Genomic DNA, 15029 nt, shown 5'->3' with positions numbered 1-15029 from the left:
CCGCTGTTCAGGCCGCGCCCGCCTCGTCCCCGGCCGCGCCTTTGTCCGCGCCGCGTCCGACGCGACCACAAAGGGGGTCAAACGGGCGAGAGAATAGAGAAAAGGGGATTAGGCCGTATCGATTTTCGCGGCGGAACACCTCGAGTGAAATCTACCTCGGAGACCAAAGGGAGGAAAAATCATTTTGGTCTCATGGTTCTTAAGAGGGGTCAAAGGAAGGGAAGATGAAGAGAGGAGGAGAGAGGAGGAGAGAACAGAGAGCGCCGGGTCTGTGCATTGCTGCCGCACGGCCCTGTTATCGGGAGATCGCTTAGCCGCACGATAGCGTCGCGTCGAGGGGAGGAGAAGCCATTCTGTAGCCGTCAATGTCCCCCGTTGGTGCACACAGTACAGACCAGACAGTACAGACCAGACAGTACAGACCAGACAGGACTACACCAGGTGGAACTGCAGTCTGGCTTTAAGTCTCCGTCAGCGTCTCGGCTCAGAACGGTGTGCTTGAATTCAAAGCGATGAGGCTTAAGACTTTTTTTTCCTTCGTTTTTCTTTTTTTTTCTTCTTTTTTTTTAAGCCCTCTCTAAAAAATTAGGATATGAAATAACATGGTAATAACTTTTCGGAGGGGGGGGATATTCAGCTCAGGCACAAAGTAGATCATTAAGCCTCGAACGCTGTGTCTCTTTGCACAAGTGGCCCCCTTGAGCAGGGCGTATGGAGAGGGGCTGTTTGAACAGCAGAGAGCTGCAGACGTGGAGGGGGGAGAGATAGCAGGGTGTAATACAGGAGGTGGATCTGAGGCAGGAGGGCACACACAGCGCCACGCTGGGCCCCCAGAGACCGGGCCGCATCGCACAACAGATGTCAGCTGCTTCGCCCCGCTCCTGGAACATAGTCGCGGGGGATCAAAACAATGCAATCAGCTAAAGTATCATTATTTCACTGAGATGCAAAATAAGAGCCTGTTTTTCAACCCCGTGAGAGGGGGGTGATGATGATGATGATGATGATGATGATGGTGGTGGTGGTGGTGGTTGATGATGATGATGATGATGATGATGGTAGTGGTGGCGGTGATGATGATGATGACGGTGGTGGTGGTTGATGATGATGATGATGATGGTAGTGGTGGCGGTGATGATTATGATGACGCAGATGAGTGATATTCATAAGCGAAGTGAAAAATGAAGCTCTCAGTCAAGTCTTCGAAACTGTAATTTCAACTGTAATTTCATTCTGTAGGTTGGGCACATGCCAGTCAACAGGTTGTATGGTGAGCCATTGAAGGGATGAGACATATTAACTGTCCAAGGACATGCAGCACGGCAGGAACAATTACATCGGACATTTGGTTTTCTAAAGGAAGTCATTTGAGTAATTTGCCAAATTACCTGAGATATGGAGAGAGCATAACCCGGTTGCTCCTCTGCAGCAATTCAATTTCAAAAAGAATGGGGGAGTTCGGTTTTTTTCCCTCTCAGAAAATGAAAGCAATTACAAACCCCCCCATGTTTCCAAGGAGATTTAGTTGATGATAACACATTCCCAGAGAGGAAGAGGGTTTTGTCATTCATTTGATGGAGATGACGGCGTAGAAAGAGGAGTGCCAGACCCATCATTGATCCCTCCCTACATGATGTGCCGGCGAGGAAGTTGTCGTGGGGGGGGGGTGACAAATCTATATTTGAGCTGGCAGAGTGTCGTCCCTGGGATCACATTCCCTGTGGTTCTTGATAAGTGATAGTCCTACAAGATGTCACAAGATGTTGCTTTCTTCTTTTCCTTCCTGAGAGAGTGTCGAGGGCTGAGGTCTTGAGGAGCAGTGTGTGTCAGTCCAGAGAGATAACGACCGTGTGGGTTCATGTCTAGATACATGCAATACGACAAATGATCAATAGAATGGGTAATAACAGTTGAATGGGTAATAACAGTTGATCAATAGAATGGGTAATAACAGTTGACGGCACACAATACGACACAGGAACTGCCAGCTAAATACCGGGAGTACGGTATCTCACAATGAAGACGAGTGCTGGAGGAACACAGCTGTCTCCTACTCTCTCTCACTTCTACACACACACACACACTCACTCACACTCACTCACTCACTCACTCACACACTCACACACACACTCACTCACTCACGCACACACACTCACACTCTCACACACACACACACACACACACACACACACACACACTCACACTCACTCACACACACACACACACTCACTCACTCACTCACTCACACACACACACACACACACACACACTCACACTCACACACACTCACACACACACACACACACACTCTCACACACACACACACACACACTCACACACTCACTCACTCACACACACACACACACACACACTCACACTCTCACACACACACACACACCCACACACACACCCACACACACACTCACGCCTAGTTTACACTGTGTGTCTAATGTGGCGAGATAATGAAGTGCGCTGATTGACATTTTGTTGTGATGGACGCGGCGAGGCTCTGGAGCGTGGCGCCACTCATCACCTGGGATAGACGTTCATTTGTTTAAGCAGAAGCACGAAGGCAGCGTGAGTGATCTGTCCCTGGGCTAATGGCTCCTCTTATGTCAACCGTACACTCATCAGTGTCGCCGGTGCACGTCAGGGACACTCCATATCGCAGTGGAAACTGACAACTGCGCCATATTTATTTATAACCCTCCAAAATGACTTCATAGTTTTGGGGCAGAGAGGTACGGTACTGTAGCTATTTTGTAGATAGGTGTTGTGTAGGGGATGCTCAGAGACAAGCCCGGACAAAGTGTTCAATCCTCATCTTATCGAGTGTTTGAATCAATCGCAACACCAACAAAGTAAAGATCCAAGGTGTTTGATTAGTTGGGGGAAGAAGTTTCCACTCTGTTCTCTCTCCTCCTCTCCTCCTCTCCTCCCTTTCCTTCTGACCCTTGGAAAAAAAACCGGAACAACGGGAGTCCAACTAAACTGATGTAACGTCTTGGGGGCTGGACCATGACCTGGCACTGGAAGCACAGCATGGCTAATCAGTCCGCCCCGTTTCCAAGCAGCAGCACACTAGAGATTTCCAATTAGCCGGTAACCATATGAATGGAATGTCAGCCATCTTTACGCATGAAATTCCGGCCCTAAAAGCGGGCTGCTGAGCCACTGGTGAGACGACTCACTGAGCTGCTTCCACAGGAGTTGGGCGTCGTGTATAAGCATCGGTCTTGTGTGCTGTGTTGTATTTCTGTTGGTACAAAGCAGCTGGTTTTCCTCTGACTGCCATAATAACAAAAGAGCTGTACATCAACTTTACAACCCGCCGTAAATCGCAGCACCCGGTTCCTAACAAGCGCCAAATCATGGCGGGAATTGGCTGTGAACTGAGACAGATTAATTGCGGTTCTGTTTGCCTTTATAGAAAACACTTTAAAATATTATTCCAGATCCATAAAAGAGGGACTTTAGCACGGCACTAACGGGACGCGTCCGATCGGGCGCCTTTTGGCTGTATTTTACCCAGCATGCTTTTCTCATTACTTTGAGCCCTGTTCTTAAGAAACTGAGCTTTTTTACTGGTCCGAACGGACCTGTTTGTGTGAGCTCCTCTGATCTGGGGACATTAAATGGAGTCGGTGAAGTGACGTGCGGCCCAGGCTCTGACTCTTAAGGTGGCGCCCACGGGAGAAGTCGAAAGCCAGTGGGTTCATATCCTCGGCCTGAGCTCCAGGCTGGATGGACGAGCACTTCAGTGTCAGCTGGCTATTGGAAAAACACTCGGTGTTCAAGCCTTCAAAAGGGAAAAAAACATCACTTCATCTATTCCATCACTTCATCTTTCCTGTGTTGGAAAGGTGGAGAGGGGAGGAACTATGACCTGACTGGTGGAGAGGGGAGGAACTATGACCTGACTGGTGGAGAGGGGAGGAACTATGACCTATGACCTGACTTGTGGAGAGGGGAGGAACTATGACCTGACTGGTGGAGAGGGGAGGAACTATGACCTGACTGGTGGAGAGGGGAGGAACTATAACCTATGACCTGACTGGTGGAGAGGGGAGGAACTATGACCTGACTGGTGGAGAGGGGAGGAACTATAACCTATGACCTGACTGGTGGAGAGGGGAGGAACTATGACCTGACTGGTGGAGAGGGGAGGAACTATGACCTGACTGGTGGAGAGGGGAGGAACTATGACCTATGACCTGACTTGTGGAGAGGGGAGGAACTATGACCTGACTGGTGGAGAGGGGAGGAACTATGACCTGACTGGTGGAGAGGGGAGGAACTATAACCTATGACCTGACTGGTGGAGAGGGGAGGAACTATGACCTGACTGGTGGAGAGGGGAGGAACTATAACCTATGACCTGACTGGTGGAGAGGGGAGGAACTATGACCTGACTGGTGGAGAGGGGAGGAACTATGACCTGACTGGTGGAGAGGGGAGGAACTATGACCTATGACCTGACTTGTGGAGAGGGGAGGAACTATGACCTGACTGGTGGAGAGGGGAGGAACTATGACCTGACTGGTGGAGAGGGGAGGAACTATAACCTATGACCTGACTGGTGGAGAGGGGAGGAACTATGACCTGACTGGTGGAGAGGGGAGGAACTATAACCTATGACCTGACTGGTGGAGAGGGGAGGAACTATGACCTGACTGGTGGAGAGGGGAGGAACTATGACCTGACTGGTGGAGAGGGGAGGAACTATGACCTATGACCTGACTTGTGGAGAGGGGAGGAACTATGACCTGACTGGTGGAGAGGGGAGGAACTATGACCTGACTGGTGGAGAGGGGAGGAACTATAACCTATGACCTGACTGGTGGAGAGGGGAGGAACTATGACCTGACTGGTGGAGAGGGGAGGAACTATAACCTATGACCTGACTGGTGGAGAGGGGAGGAACTATGACCTGACTGGTGGAGAGGGGAGGAACTATGACCTGACTGGTGGAGAGGGGAGGAACTATGACCTGACTGGTGGAGAGGGGAGGAACTATGACCTGACTGGTGGAGAGGGGAGGAACTATGACCTGACTGGTGGAGAGGGGAGGAACTATGACCTGACTGGTGGTGAGGGGAGGAACTATGACCTGACTGGTGGTGAGGGGAGGAACTATGACCTATGACCTGACTGGTGGTGGCCACGTTGGAGCCTCATCCCTTGGAGGTCAGCTCCATCTTAATCAAAGGGGATGAACACAAAACATCCACATGACCTTCCAAGCTTTTGATAAATATTGCGTAAAAGGAGAGGGAGGAAACAAAGAGAGAGAGAAAGAGATCATGAAGACACAGACACAGACAGCGATGGACACAGAGATGCGTGTTTAAGTTGAAACAAATAAACACATTACTCTGTGATTTGGCGGGAGATTAGAGGATCAAGAAAGCCATTTCGGTCTGATCTCAAACTGACAGAAGAGAGAGAAAAGAGGAGGAGGATAATCTTCAGCCACTGCCTGTGCATATTAGAATGGCAACTCAAACCACAGAGCCACGTTGACTAAAATGCTAAATGCTTCTGAAAGCCCCCCCCCTCTTCTGAAAGCTCCCCCCTGTGCAACACGTCGCAATTCACAACAAAGACAGAGAGCGGGAGAAAAGGGCCATATTGTGCTGCTAACACAGGCCTAATAAATAAAAGATGGTGGAAGTGAAATGATGTATTGTCTCAGTTTCTTCGCGGGCGCGCCGTGCCTAACCACCTCTTCTACTGCTGTTGTGTACAATCGTCAGGTACCCATAGTGCACCACTGCGTAGACATGGTAGGAAGTTGGCTTTGGTGGAATTGCCTCGCGGCAGGTACAGTAAGCTGCGGGTCCCTTATTTGGCTTGCAACACACACACAACCACGCACACACACTAACACAGACACACACAATAGCACACGCTAATGCACACACACACACACACACGCACACGCACACAATAGCACGCACACACACACACACACACACACACACACACACACGCACACGCACACGCACACAATAGCACACACACGCACACACACGCACGCACACACACACACACACACACAATAATACACACCCACACAATAACACACACTAACACACACTAACACACACACACACACGCACACGCACACGCACACACACAATAATACACACCCACACAATAACACACACTAATACACACGCGCACACACACACGCGCACACACACACACACACACACACACGCACACACACATACACAATAATACACACACACACATTCTCTCCATGTGCTCGGCCTCTCTCCAGCACAGGCCTCGTTCCTGTCAGAAGACTCTTAATTCCAGTCCAGAGTCGTGCGTGTCGGCCTTCTCTCTCATGTCACCGTCTGAAGAGAGACTCCACAGAGTCCACAGCTGCCGTGGGTCTTTAGGGGGGTTTCTGCTTGGAAAAACCCAGCGAGGACGTCTTTAAAAGGAAACCGTGGAGAGACGGGAAGAGGAACCACGGCGACGGGCACGCAGCAGATGAGACGTAAACAGGCAGACTGAAGGTAATCAAAGAGCCGGCTAAACAAAGTGCATTTTAAATACATTTCCTGAGCGGATATCATTCTTCTCTGGGAAGGTAAGGAAGGTATCATTCTTCTCTGGGAAGGTAAGGAAGGTATCATTCTTCTCTGGGAAGGTAAGGAAGGTATCATTCTCCTCTGGGAAGGTAAGGAAGGTAAGGATGGCGTGAGTGTGTGTTGACTGCCTCGCCACCCTCCCTGTTGTGCCTTGCCGGGTAATGAATGATCTGTACCAAACATTCCATTCCAGTCAAGGCCCGCCACGACTCCGCTGGCCAACGGTAAACCTGCTACACCGCCAGAGAGCTGACGGGCGTCCTCCGACGGCTCCGACACCTCCGCTTTCTCCACATACCAACTGACAGGTCATGTGATCAGCCGACCTGCAGATGGTTGATATTTGGAGAGCACTTTCAATTTGTACACACCGTTGATGGTCTGGCCTTTGGGCAGTGGCAGGAGACTTCCCCCAATCGAAGGATCACGCAGAGAAATGATGAACTTGTAAAAGGGGGGGGGGGGGGGGGGGGGGGGGGTGGAGGGAGGGGGGGTGGAGGGGTGTGGGCCACTTTTGTTCGTCTATGGCCGTTGTCTGATATCTGACGGCCCTCAGGCTAAAACGGAACACGTAAAAACAAAGTACAGTGATAAAGGGAGGAGTGGGGGTGTGGGGGGGGGGAATACTGCACACAGACCTCATTTACAAGAGCATGCTCTGAAATAGTGATGTGGTTTTAATGTTTATCACTTTGTCGGGGGGGACTTTTTAATCCAAGCTTGAGTTAATTCTGCCCAATTTGGAGAGCAAAGCTTGTCGATCACATTTGGGGAGGATTCACCCACAGAGTCCACCTGTTTTACAAGTACAGAGAAGACCAGGAATATACAGAGTGAGCAGATGTTGTGGAGTGAGACTGAGAGTTTATCTATGGCCTCCATCATCTTGTGAGCTCTACAGAACTACTTTACTGGTCAAATGTCTCATCATACAACGGCTTGATCAGAACAGGCATTGTGATTGGCTGAGAGGCATTCAAAGCCGTGCTTTATTCCCTGATAAACAAAGAGTGATGCCTGTGATTGTTTACCATACGTGCCAGTAATATCCCTGCACAAAGAACATGTGTTCATTACGCTACCTTGACAACAGAGGTCGTTTGGAGAACTATATTTCTGAGCGGAGGGCAGAAACGACCACAATCTGTCGCACAATAAATGCTGAAGGCAGTTTTCTTGTTACAATTCTCTGTTTTGTTACCGTATAAAAGCAATATGTGCATGAGTTCAAGCCCCTCAGCTGTGGCTTTGTTCATGATAAAGCACGGCCTCTCGTGCATTATTGTTTAATTACAGCACAGAATAAATTGCAGTAATTTTATTTATGCATACTTTATTTCTATATAATAACCAAGTAAATAACTTTTATTGTTACTGTCTTCTAAAATACTTCGCTGGGTGTTACCATGTAATTTATTAATTCATAGAAATATGGATTTGAATGTGAGAAATGTTCTATTAATTGTTACCAGATTATCACTGTCATTATTACTGTAATAGTTAGTGTTGCCAACTGTCCTCCAGACAAATAATCTGCTTCCACTTTCCATGGAACAGCTATGACTCAGTGTACTAAAATACAGTATCAACATATTAAAAATCCCTAAACATTCAAACTCTAATTATCTGTTATTTTATGATAAACCAATTGCCTTGCATGTGTTTGTATTCTCAACAAGATAAAATATGTTTTTTTTTTTTTTTTCGGTGAACTCAATAAGAGAAACGCTTGTAAAATAACGAAACATCTCAATCACAGCAACAGAGACCATAAATCCTGCCTGAAATGCCAAGATCTATAATTAATAGATATCACTCAGATATTTACATGCCTTTTCTGAAGATGTAGAGCGTCGACGTCAATAGCAGTTGTGCATAAGCAGCACAGGCTATCCATCAATTACTGTTGCATCGGCTCTGCATTGGCTAGCCTCACTTGGCCTGATATTGACAGACTGACGCTGTGTGTGTGTGTGTGTGTGTGTGTGTGGGTGGGTGTGTGTGTGTGTCTCTGTGTGTGTCTCTCTCTGTGTGTGTGTGTGTGTGTGCGTGCGTGGGTGGGTCTCTCTCTGTGTGTGTGTGTGTGTGTGTGTGTGTGTGCGTGCGTAAGTTTGCAAGTGTGAGTCTAAAAAATCCTGCAAAGTTACAGTCGGCTTACATCATGTATGAATATGTAATTAGTTACCTTGGGAATATGACAAACATGCATCATGTGGACTCATACTGTGTGAGAGAGAGAGAGAGAGGGCAAGGATATGGCTGCTCATCGCAATGATCCTGAGCTCACAGGTCCGGGAGGGGATCTACATCGGACTGGATGGTAAACCGTGTATAACAACCTATCCAATGATTTCTGAGAGTCCAACATTGCTGTGTGAATACACAAATGAAGATGAACAAAAATGTGAGCAGTTGGTCCAATCAAGCCCAATCCCTGAGCCCCCTTTCATGCATTATCCCAGGGCCTCCTGATGTAGTCTGATATAACCCTGATGAATAAATAAAGAGAGGCTAGGAGTTTCTTTCACCAGGATGCTTTACCTCGAAGGGAATATTATCCTTGGCTTTTGATTCCAGCTTCGGCTGTGGGGAGAGATTTTCAAAGCTTGCAATGCTGGAGACATTGCCAAGCTCTCAAAGACCCCCTGCCGAGCATGTCAAACTAAGAAATCTCTCTGAACTTGCAGAATTAAATTCATCACCCAATCTCCTCAGCCTCTCTCTCTCTCTCTCTCTCTCTCTCCTTCTCCTTGTGGTGGAAAGACGTGTCCTTGTTTTCTTTATTTTTTTTCTCTCTCTCTCTTTCCCCCTTTTTTTTTTTCTTTAAAAAGGAGGTGAAATGCGACAGGGGTAAGGACAGGGGAGGATGAGACAGGGGTAAGGACAGGGGTAAGGACAGGGGAGGATGAGACAGGGGTAAGGACAGGGGTAAGGACAGGGGAGGATGAGACAGGGGTAAGGACAGGGGTAAGGACAGGGGAGGATGAGACAGGGGTAAGGACAGGGGAGGATGAGACAGGGGTAAGGACAGGGGAGGATGAGACAGCCGAAAGCATCTTTATTATCCAACACAATCTAATTGAGATTATTTTCCAATCGTTTTTTTTGGGACGGGAGGGGTGTGTGTGTGTGTGTGTGTGTGTGGGGGGGGGGGGGAGCAGTAGAGAGAATCAAAGGAGAATCTATCTCGCAAAATATCGTAACTACTATACATGCGAGCGTGCTGTGTATGCAAATACACCGCACAATGTTTCCAGAATGTTCCACTATTCCAGCTGTGTTGCACGCCTGCTCTCATTTCCTCAGGGTTCTGTTGCAGAGTTTGGAGTGTTGCGGTTGTTAATTGGATCACTGCACTCAGCAATGCTCAGGCAACAACTGCTAACAGCTGCATATGTACCAGAAGAAATCTGTATGGAGGTAAACAATGCAGCATAAGCCTTTATCTTGCCTCAACAAGTCACATGCACCCCCCCCCCTCCCGTAAACCCCCCCCCCCAAAAAAAAAACCCAGAGGAATAAAATGACATTGCCGCTCGGACGGATGAAAGCGGGAAAGAGAGGAGAACGCTTCAGATGTGAATACTGCTGTGGTGATGCACCATGATTCAGAACAGGGTTTTTTTTCCTCCCAGAAGGCTAATACACATAAGGGTTCTTGTAGCTATTGATGTAGCCAACCCCACATCGAGGCTACATTAGCGTATTTGTACATATCAGCGCTCATATTTACTGCTGAACACGGGGACGGAGACACCCAGGGACTCTCAGAGCGCTCCCCTGCGCCTGGCCGTCTCCATCCAGGCTGAGCCCTGTCTGTCACCTGAAGCCCTGCTTGTGTTAGAGGATTGGCTCCATCGCCTGTCACTATCACAACACCCTAACCCAGGACTGCAGGCATGTGCCCCTCCCACCCCCCAACCCCCCCACAGATTCCTCCTCCTACCCTAGATATGGGAAAGGGAGGGATTATTCAGAGGCTTTTGGAACACGATTATTCGCCCCTCATCCTGTTCTGGTATCTTACTACGCAGGAGCGAACCAGCGCAGCTGCCGGTATATAATATATTCCATATTATGACAGATGTGCAGGATCCAGTGCCGGGTCTGACATGGTAATAAGCACGGTGGGACAATAGTGTACTCACATACTGTACCAAACAGATGGCTAGGCCATGGATGCCTCAGAGACGCTGATTCCATTCCTGTCAAGACTAGTGTTGAGACAACAGAAGTGGTAATTACTGTATGATATCAGTGTTGTGTAAATGTGTAGGTCATAATGATGTAATGTTGACGTTTTAACCACAGGCTGGATCGCTGACAGGTAGTCAAACAAATACATGTTGAAAATAAACTCCACATGTCACAGGGAAATGAGTGGCTGAACCCGGGGAACGAGAGGGAGGGTTGAGGGGACGAAATGCTGACATGCTATTGGCTGATGTGTTTCTACCCGGTCGAGAAAGGAACGGTTTGAGGAGGGAGGAGCAGGGTTGAGAGACGGACCAATAGCAGAGCTGCTCCAAATACTATTATTGATAGATAGATAGATAGATAGATAGATAGATAGACAGATAGATAGATAGATAGATAGATAGATACTGTAGATAAATAGATATATATTATAGATATAGTACTTTTTTGATCCTCGAGGGGAAATTAAGGTGTTACAGCAGCTCACATCACAAACAACAACAAAATAAAGTAATAGAATAATAAAATAAAAGGTGAATGGTCAACATATTATCCAATCAGAAGTCTAGGAACCAGTCACAGCGAGAATTTGTGCTTTTGTTTCTTTCTTTTTTTCATCTCTAATGGTGGACAACGACGATGCTTGTGATTGTAGGATTTAATTCACACTAAACAATGTGTTGTCACAATTCTTGCCATTTACCTGTCTATGAGCAATCTTCTAAATTGAAATTTAAAGACGGAATTAAAAGACCATTTAATAATTAACTACCTCAGATGAGAAACACAAGTCGCGCAAATATACTGCTATGGTCATCGCTTGAAAACAAAGTGCTGTATAAACATATAATAAACATAAGCAATTGGTATAAAAGTAAACTACAGACAACATCCACAACGCTTGAAAATGGTTCAACTCCTCCAGACACCAATAAGTTAGTTTACCACAGTGTGAGGTAAGAAAGGTGCAGAACATCCATGTACATCTTCATTGTCTGTATGCAGCTAAACATAAATAGCATGGCCCATTAACCTCATTACAGAACCTCCGTTCCTCACAACACCGCCTCAGCTCAACGCTCCAAACTGTCAGAGTACGTTACCTGCTGCTCAAATTAAACAGATATCTTGACAGGCTCGCCTAATTAAGTTAGTTTGAGCTGTGATTGATTGTGATAATACTGACATGGCGATGGCAAAGCTCTTAGAAAGGTCGGGGATGTATTGTGTGTTGATTCCATAGACATGTATATCTATTGAGACTACAGGTAATTATAGAACACTGGACCTTGCCGCAGAACAAGCGTGTAATACTGTTGGAAATTGAATTGAGGACCCGGCAGAGAGAGAGGACGGGTGTTTGTCTCCGGTGACCGCAATAATAGAGAACAATAACATTTAACAAGGTGTCCATTACGTCGTTCATTATTGAGCTTAATGTGATAGGCAACGCTCAGACTGCCTCAGACCAATTTCTTGACACCCTTTTAAGAAAGTCTTTTCATTTAAATCGAAAGTCAATAACACATGTTGGCCTTCTTTTAAGACAATAAAAAAATAAATAAAAATAAAATACAAGCCTTCAGAAACCCCATTTAAAACCCCCCTGTGTTTTTACTTCCTTCATTACTAGGAGGTGAGGGGAATTGTCTAAAGACTTTTAATTGGATTCCAGAAGCAGTTTCTTAATTGACTTCTCTATCGCGCTAATATAAGTGTACATCTTTATGTGTGTTCACCACATCCCAAATTGAACCCAGGAGGTCATAGTTGGATCTCTAGACGGGTCTCATTGGGTACGACTGCCCGCTAAAAAATTCAATTTAGATGTGGAGATTGACTGGCTAATTCCAGTGCACCTATAATGGGTTTCTACTGTTCCCTTAATTAAGTTTTCACATTAATGTGCTGGATACACTCTTTAAGCCTCTACATTTCCCTTGTGGTCAACATTTGAGGTACAAAGACAAAATTAAAAAATCTCTCGTACTAATTGACAAAGTAAAGCATCCCTGTGGAGATTTACCTGAAAACACAAACAGGCAAACTCATTTGATGTCCTCCATGGGAGTGTGATTGGCCATAAAACCCCTATTGCCGTCTCAGTGGGAATATACTTATTTATGTCTTCATCTTGCTTTTCTCTGTTTGTTACTCTTGATATATCGCCCTACAACAAGAGTCGACTTAAACTGAAAGTAAGCATATTGAGGTCAGGTTTTGCCAACCAAATATTGCATGAAGTTAGCCTACATATTTCGGTGAAACATTTAAATAGTGAAATATCACTTCCCTTTTAGCTGGAATTAAAAGAAATACATTGATGCAGAAAAGAGTAGAGATTCTAAAATGTACTAGGCTATTCAATGGTATAATTGTGACCGTGATCTTAAAAATCTAAAGTGGAATCAGTGTTAATCTCTGCCTGGTTAATAACCGTTGGGAGTTCACGACTGTCGGAAGGACTGGAAACAAGGGGGATGTTCAGCCCCAGTATATATGTCACTAATGACATCATCCACAGGTCAGTGGAGGGGGAACGGAGCCCGGCTGCACAGTCTTCCCATTTAACCTCCATTCCACCATCTTAGCCAGAGCGTTCGCTGGAGTATTGATTTCCTATTGTGGATCCTAGTTCCTCTGGCCGTCGCCCCGGCCTCGGCCCACAATAGCCTCACCTTACGCTGCCTTACCTTACCCTGCGTAACCCCTGAGAACCCCCCCCCCTCTCACCCCACTATTCCATCCATCCTGCACTCTCTGCACACAGCTGGGGACAGGATATATGGCAGAGGTGAAATTGAGTGAACTAAAACACACCAAAATCAATAATGGTGGAATTGCATTAATCTAGGAGAGGACCGTGCCAGAGTAAATGTGTAATCACACATGTACTGTTTATTGAACTAGTCAATTCCTAAAGCAAATTACAAATACCTTAATTTTAAAGAAAAAGGAATACAAATAATTAGTTTTACAATAAAGGGTATTTTGCAATTAAACTATAATTTAAATTGGCCGATTTTCTTTAAATTGTAAGTAAACAGTGATTTGTTTTATAAAAAACAAAACCTAACAATGTCATATTGGGATAAAACATCAATAAAGAAATAAAGAGATCTCTTCTAAATGTAAATACAATTCTAAAATGAACTCAATGATATATAAACACAAATAATGCAGTTTGGTTCTACATTAAAATGTTATTGGGTTATTTTTGTATTGTATTGGCAAATAAAATCTAATTCAATATACCAGTAAGTGTGGGATGTTTTTTTTATATATAACCCTATATATATAATCAATAATATATATGATATATGTGTATATATATATATATATATATATATATATATATATATATATATATATATCCTCTTTTTTTTATTTTTTGCAATGATGCTCTGGCCAGGTATTGAATTACATTTTTATATAATGTCTGGGGAATTAAGGGGGCATTTCACATGCTGCTATTAACACTAAATGAGGTGTTAATAAGTGGGCTGGCCAGCGACCTTGTCCTCCAGTGTCCCTTAAGCCGTGCCTCAGCCGTGGCCAGGCTCCATTCATCCCAGAGGACTGTGACTGGAGGGGTTAATATGACCTCCCTCTGCCAAGACCAGAGCGCTGATTTACCACGGCAGTATCAAAGGCACTGACGCGGTGAGGTAAAACAATCTTATTACCAGACCGTCACTCGGCCTCCCTTCTGGTTTATAAGGTTTCTGTCATCTTCTGAAATGTCAAAAAGGGGAATAAACCTGGGAGTGCATCTCTGGTTCCACGCTCATGTGCCCATCTGTAGCGACGCCCGCCATGATGTCAATCTGGATTTTATAAGGTTAAAATCATGGGGAATATTTTGAGGGTTGTAATTCAGTGGTTTGATGGTTGTTGTGGGAGTTGCTGGGGCAGAGTATGAGGACACGCTGACGTTGTTCCATCTCTGTGTTCACGTTCAAGGCAGGAGCAAACAGCCAGGATCTAAACCACTGGGGCCAATTGTCTATGAACAACAAACTACTGTACAATATTATAATATACCTCTACTTTATTATGTATTTTCGTGTTTATAACCAAACATAATAAGGTATTTTTACCATGACGCAACAGTTCTTTAAGTTATTCTCCCACAAAGTGTCATCCGAAGAGCTCCCTGTAGATTTTAAGATTATTGCAAACTCCAGATCTTTGGGCACATTTTCATCATTCAACTAAATGCAAGGA

The sequence above is a fragment of the Argentina silus genome (genome assembly GCF_951799395.1).
Source record: "Argentina silus genome assembly, chromosome: 21".
NCBI classification, from domain to species: Eukaryota; Metazoa; Chordata; class Actinopteri; order Argentiniformes; family Argentinidae; genus Argentina; species Argentina silus.
This window is presented reverse-complemented; position numbering follows the sequence as displayed.